This window comes from Lactuca virosa, chromosome 8 (genome assembly GCF_052849685.1).
Source record: "Lactuca virosa cultivar CGN04683 chromosome 8, Lactuca_virosa_CGN04683_v6, whole genome shotgun sequence".
In the NCBI taxonomy this organism is placed as follows: domain Eukaryota; kingdom Viridiplantae; phylum Streptophyta; class Magnoliopsida; order Asterales; family Asteraceae; genus Lactuca; species Lactuca virosa.
The window spans coordinates 184,599,094-184,611,952 of record NC_136433.1 but is presented as its reverse complement, the minus strand read 5'-3'; positions in this window follow the sequence as shown (position 1 = coordinate 184,611,952).

Sequence of the window (12,859 nt, the reverse complement as noted above, 5' to 3'; positions counted from 1 at the left end):
GAAGAATACTGCCCGAGGGGCGAAATCCAAAAACTGGAGGAGGAACTGTGGAGTCTAACCATGAAGGGCTCCGACATAGTCTCCTACACCGCCAGGTTCTGTGAGCTGGTGGCCCTCCGTCCCAACATGGTTCATACAGAGGGAAAGAAGATAGAAAGATACATATGGGGGTTGGTGCCTCCATTCCAAGGAAATGTTTTGGCTTCAAACCCCACTACATTCGATAGTGCCAAGCGATTGGCACAGCGGCTTATAGACCATGGGTTTCGTACCTCGGCCGCAACACTAACCCTGGCCATCTCAGAACCTTCCAAAACCGCTGATTCCAAGCGGAGTTTCTGGGATGACAAGAAGAAGAAAAGGGCTGCCAAAAAACAGCAGGTCGTGGCAGTTCATGATGCGATAGCATCTGCCGCTGCTGCTACGGTAAAGCAGTACGCTGGAAGTTTGCCTAAGTACAACAAATGCAACTTCCACCACACAGGAGCCTATCGGGAAATGCAGTGTTCAAACTGGAAAAGGAAGGGGCACACTGCCCGTTTCTGCAAAGCACCGGCGAGGCCACTCAACCAAGTCCCCGGCGCAGGAGTGGGCCAAGCTTGCTACAGTTGTGGCGAGGTGGGCCACTACAAGAGAGACTGCCCTAAGGCAGGGAATGACGGAGGAGTAGGAAGAGTTCTGGCCATAGGCCACGAGGAAGCGGTTGCCGACCCCACAGTGGTCACTGGTACGTTTCTCCTCGATAACTCTTATGCATGCATACTGTTTGATAGTGGAGCGGAGAGGAGTTTCGTGAACCAAAAATTTGCTCATTTACTTAAGCAAAAATCACGAGCACTTAAAGAACCGTTCACTGTAGAAATGGCTAATGGAAAGACGGAGAGCACTAGTAGTATATTCATAGGGTGTACACTAACACTAGATAGTCATTCATTTTCGATCGACCTCATGCCGGTCTCAATTAAAAGTTTCGACGTCATTATCGGCATGGATTGGCTGAGTCTTCATCGTGCCGACATCATGTGTTATGAAAAGGTTGTTCGCCTTAATCTGCCGTCTGACGAAACTCTAGTAGTTTATGGCGACAAACCGGGCACGAACCTTCGTATCATCTCGAGCATTCAAGCCCAAAAATTCTTGCGAAAGGAATGTCGCGCATTCCTTGCTCATGTGGTCGATGTGAGCCGAGAAACGAAAGACATTAAGAACATTCCGGTAGTACGTGACTTTCCCGACATCTTTCCGGAAGAACTCCCAGGATTACCTCTGCAACGTCAAGTCGAGTTCAGAATCGACTTAGTTCCAGGGGCTATTCCCGTAGCCAAATCGCCCTATCGTCTAGCACCTGCAGAGATGCAAGAACTGTCCTGTCAACTTAACGAACTGCTCAGCAAGGGCTTTATAAGACCAAGCTTCTCACCCTGGGAGCTCCAGTCTTGTTCGTCAAGAAGAAAGACGAATCATTTCGTATGTGCATCGACTACAGGGAGCTCAACAAACTGACCGTCAAAAATCGTTACCCTCTGCCTCGCATTGACGATTTATTTGACCAACTTCAAGGGGTGAACTTCTTTTCGAAAATCGATCTAAGATCCGGATATCACCAACTACGAGTGCTAGGGGAGGATGTTCCGAAGACAGCCTTCCGAACTCGTTATGGGCACTACGAATTCGTAGTGATGCCGTTCGGATTAACAAACGCGCCCGCAGTATTCATGGATTTAATGAATAGGGTGTTACATCCTTACTTGGATCAGTTCGTCATCGTATTCATCGATGACATACTTATCTATTCTCATAGTAAGGAGGAGCATAGTTAACATCTGCGACTAGTCTTAGAAACAGTGCGTTCGGAGAAGCTCTATGCGAAGTTCTCAAAATGCGAATTTTGGATCCGAAGAGTCAAATATTTAGGGCACGTGGTTAGCGAAGAAGGAATACACGTGGACCCTTCCAAAATCAAAGCCATTGAGAGCTGGTCAGCATCGAAGACGCCTACAGAAATTCGTCAATTTCTAGGCCTCACTGGCTACTATCGCAGGTTCATTCAGAACTTCTCACGAATTGCAAAACCCCTCACGACTTTGACCCATAAGGGTGTGCCCTTTGACTGGGAAGAGAAGCAGGGGAGAGCATTCCAAACGCTCAAGCGAGCCTTGTGCACCGCACCAATACTATCCCTCCCCGAAGGGATAGAAGACTTTGTTGTCTATTGCGATGCGTCAAATCAATGGCTCGGCTGTGTTCTGATGCAACAAGGTAAGGTCATCGCCTATGCCTCGAGACAGCTGAAGACACACGAGGTCAACTACACCACTCACGATCTTGAGCTAGGAGCAGTTGTGTTTGCTCTGAAGATCTGGAGACACTACCTGTATGGAACAAAAAGCACTATCTTTACAGACCACAAAAGTCTACAACACATATTCGACCAGAAGGAGCTCAACATGACACAACGACGATGGGTCGAGCTACTCAGTGACTACGAATGCAGAATTCATTATCATACGGGTAAAGCCAACGTAGTAGCTGACGCCCTAAGTCAGAAAGAATACTCTGGTCGTAGGGTCAAATCATTGACCATGACTATCCATTCACACTTGTCCATGCAAATTAAGGAGGCTCAGTTCGACGCTTTGAAACCTGAAAATGTGGCAAGTGAATCCCTGAGAGGGATGGATAAGAACTTGGAAGTCAAGGGTGGCGGAGCCTTATATCTCATGGATCTGATCTGGACACCGAAACACGGTGGTTTCAGAGACTTGGTCATGACCGAGGCACACAACACTCGTTATTCCGTCCACCCAGGTTCAGATAAGATGTATCTGGATCTCAAAAAGCTATACTGGTGTCCTAACATGAAAGCAGAGATTGCTACCATTGTGAGTAAATGCCTTACTTGCGCCAAGGTCAAGGTCGAATACCAGAAACCGTCAAGATTACTCCAGCAACCGGAGATACCTGAATGGAAGTGGGAGCGGATCACTATGGACTTCATAACCAAGTTACCCAAGACAACGGGTGGACTTGATACCATATGGGTCATCGTCGACAGATTGACCAAGTCTGCACACTTCCTGCCTATCAAAGAAACAGACAAGATGGAGAAGCTTACAAGAACCTACATTCGGGAAATTGTACGACTGCACGGTGTTCCCATATCCATTATCTCAGACAGAGATAGTAGATTCACTTCGAGGTTCTGGCAGTCGCTACAAAGTTCCCTAGGAACCAGGTTGGACATGAGTACAGCCTACCATCCACAGACCGACGGAAAAAGTGAGAGGACTATCCAAACCTTGGAAGATATGTTGCGAGCCTGTGTGATAGACTTTGGGAAAGCATGGGATACTCATTTACCCCTTGTCGAATTTTCCTACAACAACAGTTATCACACGAGCATAAAGGCTACTCCATTCCAGGCCCTCTATGGCCGAAAGTGCAGATCCCCTCTGTGTTGGGCTGAGGTGGGTGATACACAGTTAGCTAAAGGACGAGTTCTTGACAGCACTCTCACGGGTCCGGAGATCATTCGGGAAATGATAGAGAATATCGTTCAGATTCGTGAACGATTGAAATCCTCTAAAGACCGACAGAAAAGCTACGCAGATAAACGAAGGAAACCATTGGAATTATAGGTGGGCGACCGTGTTCTATTGAAGGTCTCACCCTGGAAAGGCTTGATACGCTTTGGAAAGCGTGGAAAGCTAAATCCAAGATACATAGGGCCTTTCGTGATTCTTGCTAGAATCGGCCCTGTAGCTTACAAACTTAACTTACCTCGTGAACTCAGTAACGTACATTCTACTTTCCACGTCTCGAACTTGAAAAAGTGTCTGTCCGACGAGACTCTTGTAATCCCACTCGATGAGATCGAGATCAACGAGAGCCTCAACTTCTTGGAAGAACCTGTAGAGATCATGGACCGAGAGGTCAAGAAAATAAAGCAAAGCCGCATCCCGATAGTGAAGGTTCGCTGGAACGCCAAGCGAGGACCTGAATTCACTTGGGAGCGTGAGGATCAAATGAAACTGAAATATCCTCATCTTTTTACTTAGTTATTTGTAGTAACTTAATTGCTTAAACTCTAATTTCGGGACGAAATTCTCTCTAACGGGGGGATGATGTGACAATCCGAAATTTTTATCTTATACATTTATTCAAATCAATGAAGGTCAGACTCGTTTTTGCTATCTTCTAGCACTATTTAGAGTCAATTAGAGTGTTTAAAACCTAGTATAATCAAGGTATGAGTTGTGGGATGAGTATTGTGAGTGTAACACCTTGCAAATGAGCCAAACACACCAACACAAGGTGTGTGCGGCCACACACCCATCCCTTGGTTAGCAAATACATGAACTTAACAAGCCTTTCCCCTTGATTTGATCCTTGAAAACACCTATTTGAGGTTAGATCACCAAGAACACGAAGAACACACACTACTTGTTGGGGCTTTAACTAAACTTTTAAGCTATACACTTGCAATAGCTTGTTATAAGCTAAAAACCCTTGAATTTATGCATGAAAAACGCCATTTCATATGATCTTCAAGTGTGTACGGCCGCACACACCAAGTGTAGCCGCACACACCATTTTAAGGGTCTAATATGGCAACAAACTTCCATTCCGGCTAGCCAATGGTCAAAACACCTTCCCTAGAACATTCCTAAGGCTTGGAAACACGTTTTGGCACACTTCATGGTGAGTGTGCAGTCGCACATACACCCTGGCTACACACTCTGGCCGCACACACATAAAACCCATGATTTTGTGGCCTTACACTCAAATATAGGGCCATACACCCCTTATGTGCAATCATAGGTGTTGGTGACACTTAATTCTAAGTGTTTTATGTCCCTAAGGCGTGTCCCTATCACTTTTAGTGGTTATATACATTGAATGTATTCATATATGTGAAATTATATGTTAAATAGGATTAGTTTGCGCTCAAGACTTCAATTGACACCCAACAATCATGTATCGATCTTTTATTTGAGTTACTCACTATAGGTGAGTACATACCCCTTAACCAACTTTTTAAATGAATTTAAATGCTTTTATGGGGGGAATACAAGTTGATCTATTATAGTTATTATATCAATCACATGTGATTAATAACTACCAAACAAGTGGATTTCTTACTTTTCAAACTGTGTTATCAAACAAACTACTTCAAACTGTTTTACAAACTCTTTTGCATGTCAAATACTTTTATTAAACTCTTTTAAACTTATATTCTGTTAAATGTGTATCTATATAGATATAGTTATATAAGTAGGATTGAAAGGACCTAGGACTGATAACTCACCTTGCCTCATGTTCCTTGTTTGGTTGTGGACTTAGGGTATCGGTTATTTGTCTGAAGGTCGTTTGAATCCTAGTTATATATTATGTATATGTATATAGATATAAAAGTTCCTTCATTCTATTCAATACCCTTGGGTAGCAAAGGTATACAAACATGTTCATACATACAAACAACATTACTAGTAAACTATAATAGGTATAGTTTAGGAAGTTACTAATACTATCTCTAGAACAATGAAACATACAATGAGTCAGTTCATACATGAGCCAATACCATACAGAGAGAACATAACATACAGATAGAGAATACTATGATGAGAAACAAACAATACCATAGAGAGAGAACATACATACATACTAGACAGAGAAAGAACATACAATACAGCTAGTACATACAATACATACACAAGTGCACTAATACAGTTATGTGAGCCACGTAACGGGGCATGGAATCACCTGTCATGCCTCGTTTTGTATCCAGAATTTCCTTAAATGGAGAGCATTGAGTTTGTGTATAGATCTATACTGGATTGACTATCCAACACCTTGCTGCTCGCTACAGTGGGACTTGCAAGTCTACGGGTGCCAAACGTCATTTCTTCCGACGTCTTACATCGTCGTGTTTATAGTCGGTAGTATGGTACAGGCCGATCACATGGTACTTTAAATAACAATTGATATAAGGTAGTTAGTACAGCAGTAGTTACTTAATACAACACTATAGTACTATTTTATTTTCCCATTACATTCACTTTGTGATCTTCACACAATAAACAGAAATGTAAAAACTATATTTTTGGTTAATGATAGTCAGATTTGGGAAAATACATACTCTTACAAGAGACACACATACAAACACTTGATGCCTTGGTAGAAGGCTACTTTTAGTAGGAAACATAGGGTTTTCTAGGGGAGTTCAAACAATTACATACTTTTACAAACTTATACATCACATGCTTACAAACACTTTCATACAAACACAGACACTAAAATACTTATGTTCTCACCAGCTTTAAAGCTGATAAACTCTTTCAAAATAACTTGTATTCTCAGGTTATCAGTAGACAGGTACCAGTGCCAGGTTTTGAGAATATGGAGTTCGTTCAAGACTCATCTTTTATTTTGATTTATATTTTTGGTGTCTATTAAACTTGACAGAACACACTTGTATTAAATTATATTATTAATGAAATGGATGATGTTGTTGCTTGTTTATTACTTTGCATTGTTGTGATACTGTACATGACGTCCTCCACCCCCGAACGATTCCGCCGTTCCGGTTTTCGGGTGTGACAGATATGCATGGATCTACCATGATCTCTCGGTTCCTTGGTTAAGGCAATCGCCCCTTCATTATCGTAAAAAATCTCCGTAGGCTGCTTTATGGATGGAATGACTCCAAGGTCTCCGATGAAGTTTTTCAACCATATCACCTCCTTCGATGCTTCGCTTGCTGCTATGTACTCTGATTCGCACGTTGAATTAGCTACAGTCTCCTGCTTGGAACTTTTCCATGTCACTGCTCCTCCATTCAGGGTAAACACCCAGCCTGACTGAGAGCGGAAATTATCTCAGTCGGTCTGAAAGCTGGCGTCGCTATACCCTGTCACTCTCAAGTCATCACTCCCACCGAGGGTAAGGACGAAGTCCTTAGTCCTCCGCAGGTACTTAGAAATGCCCTTAACTGCAATCCAATGAGCTTTACCAGGAATCCCTTGATATCTGCTGACCATGCTCACAGCAAAGGCCACATCAGGTCAAGTCCAAGTTATAGCCTACATGATCGAACCTACTGCGGATGCATATGGTATATGACTCATTTCTGCTATCTCAGCCTCTGTACTCGGACTCTGAGTCTTACTCAATTTGGCATTGCCTTCGATAGGTAAGTCACCTTTCTTGGAGTTCTCCATGCTGAAACATTTCAACACCTTGTCCAAGTAGATACTTTGACTAAGTCCTATTAGCCTTTTACTTCTGTCTCTCATTATCCTTATCTCTAGAATATAAGCAGCTTCTCCGAGGTCCTTCATAGCGAAACACTTCCCAAGCCAGGACTTGACCTCTTACAAGTTTGGGATGTTGTTTCCTATGAGCAGTATGTCATCTACATATAATACCAGAAAACTCACTATACTCCCACTAGCTTTGACATATACACATGACTCATCCTCGCTTCTCGAAAATCCAAACTCTTTGACTTTCTCATCAAAACAAAGATTCCATCTGCGAGATGCTTGTTTCAATCCGTAAATAGATTTCTCAAGCTTACACACTCTATTAGGGTACTTTGTATTGAAAAAACCCTCTGGCCAACTTTGCATTAAGGAAAAAGGTTTTGACATCCATTTGCCATATTTCAGAATCATGAAATGCAGCTATGGCTAACATAACCCTTATAGATTTAATCTCCGCTACTGGTAAGAAGGTCTCATCATAGTGAACTCATGTAAACATCCTCAGCCAACTTTGCATTAAGGAAAACGGTTTTGACATCAATTTGCCATATTTCAGAATCATGAAATGCAGCTATGGCGAACATAACCCTTATAGATTTAATCTTTGCTACTGGTTAGAAGGTCTCATCATAGTGAACTCCTAGAGTTTGAGTAAATCCCTTCGCAACTAGTCGCGCCTTATATGTGTGTACTTTCCCATCCATGTCGGTCTTCTTCTTGAAGATCCATTTGCACCCGACTGTCTTATGACCCGGTACATTATCAAACAAGTTCCAAACTTGATTGTCATACATGGATTGAATCTCGTTGTCCATAGCCTCTTTCCATTTTACAGACTCGGGGCCTGTCATGGATTCCTTGTAGTTATTAGGTTCATCCAAATTTATCGGTGTTCTATCACTGATAAATGTATCACCTTCAGTAGTAATATGGAAACCATAAAACTCAGGTGTATTTCTAACTCTACTGGAACGCCTCAGAGGTAAGGACTCATCAATTGGATCAACCGGAGTTTCCTCCTCAGATTGATTGTTAGTGTTTGAGGTTCCTTCATCGCTTGACTCTTAAAGCTCTTCAAGGTCAATTTCCTCCCACTGTTTCCTTGGCCTATGAGTTCTATCTCGCGAAAGACTCCTTTCCTCGTAACGAAGACAACATTGTCACTCGGTCTGTAGAAGAGATATCCAAAGGATTTCTATGGGTAGCCGATGAAAATACATCGCTCAATCCGAGGTTCGATCTTGTCATGAGTTTCTTTTCTCACAAAAGCCTCGCAACCCCAAAATTTGATGTGATCTAATGTGAGAACTTTCCCTGTCCACATCTCGTGAGGTGTTTTGGAAACGTTTTTGGTAGGGACTAGATTAAGGATATGGGCGGCAGTCTGTAAGGCATACCCCCAGAATGAGATAGGTAATGAAGCTCGACTCATCATGGAACGAACCATGTCTAGCTAACTTCTATTGCGCCTCTCAGCCACACCATTAAGCTGTGGTGTCCTAGGTGGCGTCAATTGTGAAACAATTCCACATTCCATAAGATAGTCAAGGAACTCGATACTAAGATACTCTCCTCCACGATCGGATCGCAGCATCTTTATCTTCATTCCCAATTAATTCTCCACTTCTTGCTTAAACTCTTTGAACTTTTCAAAGGTTTCTAACTTATGCTTGATTAAGTAAATCTACCCATACCTACTATAATCATCAGTAAAAGTCACATAGAAATGGTTAGCATCCCTTGTGGCGATTCTGAATGGTCCACAAACATCAGTGTGTATGAGATCCAACAGACCTTCACCCTTTCACAAGTACCAGTGAAGGGTGACTTGGTCATCTTTCCAAGTAAACAAGATTCGCAAGTGTCATCTGACTTTAAGTCGAATGACTCCAAAACTCCATCCTTTTGGAGTTGGGCTATGCGCTTCTTATTGACATGTCTAAGACGACAATCCCACAAGCATGCTTTATCCAAATCATTGGAAGAATCAATATTCAACACATTATTTCCTAAGTTGTCTACAATCATCACAGTTTCATATATACCATTACAAGTTAATGCTTCAAAATAAAATACATCATTACAATAAGCATAAATACCACCATTTTCATTATTAAAAGAAAAGCTAAAACCTTGTTTATACAAACTGTGAAAGGAAATAACATTTCTCGCCATATCGGCCGAGTAACAACAATTATTCAAATCTAAATTAAAACCATTACTAAGAAAAAAAGAATAATCTCCAATCTTGGTCACAGACGACACTTTCCTATTTCCCATGATTAAGTTTATCTTCCCGTGCTCCACATCCCTACTTCTTTTTAGTCCCTGCAAATCAGAACAAATGTGAATATCACAACCTGTATCAAGAACCTAAGAATTAGCATGTGATGATTTATTAGATTAAATAGTGTAAATACCTGCAAAGGAGGGTTTGATCTTCCCATCCTTAACATCTTGCAAGTACTTGGGGCAGCTTCATTTCCAGTTCCCTTTATCATGACACTGGAAGCACTCTGCTTCCTTCGGATTGGAAGAGGGATTAACAGAACCAGCTTTGGTCCCACTTGAATAGGATCCATCAAGAGACTTTCCTTTGAGGCTCTTGTAGGGAGCCTTCCTCTTATTTCACTTTCCATGTATGATTGCCAGAACAGGGGCAGAAGTAGTAGTAGGAGTAGACACAACCGATGTACCTTTCATGTTTCTTTCTGCAGTCCTAAGAAGGCCTTGAAGCTTGCTAAGAGTGACCTCTTCCTTGCTCATATGATGAGTAATACGAAACTGATCATAACAAGACGGTAAAGAGTGTAGAATAATATCTATGGCCAACTCTTCATCAAAATTGACATTCAGTTTAAGCAAGCGGTCCACGAATCTCTGCATCTTCTGCAAGTGGGTTGTGATGGCTTCAACATCCTTCATTTTGGTTGTGATCATGGATGCAATGATCTTATACCTTTCCTTCCGAGCACTTTGATGGTATCTCTCCATCAAATCATGATACATTTCATAGGGGTAGTAGTCCTCATAGGACTTCTATAGCTCTGCAGTCATGGTTGCAATCATAAGACACGACACCTCTGTTGCATCCCTCTCATGAGTAGTGTATTCAATGATTTGCTCAGGAGTAGCATTAGTGACATCAATCTCTTTGAGTTCTTTATCTAGGACATATTATTTGTCCTCATAACGAATAGCCATTCTGATGTTTCGAATCCAGTCACTGAAGTTCGAGCCATCGAAAATGACCCTCCTACACAACTTCATTAAGGAGAAAGAGCCTGAATGGATTGGGTTGGAAGCATTGTTTAGGATAGACATATGTAAAAGAAGAAGAACAAAGTTTAGATTAGATGATAATCCTTAATATTACATCTAATATGAAATATTAAGGCTAGGATCCAACACAATATTCTACAATTGCGAAAAGGGATGTCGTAATCCAATTGTAAAATATTTTTGAAGCTAGGTAAATCACGATTTACCAATTTCCACCATGAAAAACGAAATAGATTATTAAGTTTTAATTGGAATTGAAATTCCTAGATCTTTGAGATTCATTGAACTTTTCAATGGCATGTTTAAATCTCGATTGTGCCCTTCAAGTTTGTGATTGGGACGCCGATGATCACAAACAATGAGTGAATAACCATGAAAATTAGTTTGGTACACCCAATGTTACAAATCACCTAATCAATGTGCCGGTTAACCACACACGCTCTATTGATCTATGATTAACACAAAGTTACCCTTTATCACACATTGTCAGTCCCGGATTAGTGTGCCAGTTAACCACACACGCTCCACTAATGACTTAACAAGGTGCAAAGTGTAATTTCATGGATTAGCACCCTTTTACATTTTTCCAAAAGTAACTAAGATTGGGAATTTTTAATAAAAGTTTAGTTACTTTATATTTTTATCATTATACTTTTAATGGGGGAGAATTAATGTCCTATCCTACCCATTCGGCGAACGACCCTCCACCAGTCAAGGAAGCGGTGGGTGAGAGTGGACACCCATTAAACTACCATTTTATAGGCAGTAACCTTATACGCCCTTATAGATCGGCTTCATGAATGTGGCCTACTAACGGTAAGACTAACTTTATCTTATATATATATATATATATATATATATATATATATATATATATATATATATATATATATATATATATATATATATATATATATATATATATATATATATATATATATATATATATATATATATATATATATATATATATATATATATATATATATATATATATTATTAAACTTATAATATTATAAAGTATAAGAGTTGAATTTTAACTTTTAAAACTCTAGGGTTTGGAATTAAAGTTTCATTAGTGTGACTTTACAAATTCCAAAACTTCAGGGCAAGTTTTGAAACTTGTCAAAACTCTTCATATTCATAACTTATGTGTTTAATTGGATTTTAATGTAAGAGGCCTTTCATCTTCCATAGCTTGAGGACAAGTTATGGACGTCATTAAAATGCATTTAGATCATTTTTTTCTAACAACTAAATTATCACATAATTCATGATCTAACTAAACTCATAATCAAGATAATTTCTAGTCAACAATTTGAAAGCAATTTTGTTTATCATATAAAAACAACAGTTATTTTAAAACTTTGACAAATATCTTGTGGTTGGATGAGTACAAGCACTACCATATCATAAAAACATTTCCAATAATCCAAAATAGTTTGTGGTAGTGTTCCAAATCCCTATCAGGCCAAGAAACTCGAAATTTTGCACACAGAGCCTTCAACTCGTCGAGTACATGAACTGGACTCGGCGAGTTACTCTGTTACTGAGTGGACTCGTCAAGTATGTTCATGTACTCAGCGAGTTCACCAGTCAGAGGCAAAAATTTCGACTTTTTCTGCTTTGAAAAACTAGTAAGCATCAAATATAATAGGAAATAATCCTAGGCTCTGATACCACTGTTGGGTTTTGAGCACTATAACACTCCTATGGTGCACATGCAACCCTAAATGCTTTGGATCTATGGTTTCTCTATTATACATGCAAATTTTCAATTTTTCCAAAGCATTGTCCTAACTAGCATACATATTGCCAAATGAATAAAACATCTAGATAAATGACATACTTTTTGAAGGACTTATAGTTCTTGACCTTTGAAAGCTTGAGCACCTCAAGTGTGATGCCTGTAGTGGTTCACAAACACTAATATGCAAGAGGATGGTTTAATAGAATAATCTATTTATCTCAAAGAGAAGAGGCAACCGATTTTGGTCTATGGAGGGTTCTATTTATAGTGTTGGACATGCTAGGGTTACACTTGGTAAACCCTAATAACCCATGACTTTCCACATTCTCATGCTCTATGGGTTTAGCCTCCATGGACTATCCATGGATTAGTTTAGCCCATAATCATTGATCATTAGCCCACACTACAAGAATGATTGATTTACATAATCAATCCCCATATATTTAATTAGTCTCTTTTGAGCACAAAAATTAATAAATTAATTCTTGGTCAATACTAATTAAATGATTTCATATTAATATATTATACTTGTAATATATTAATAAACCATGAATAACCTTAT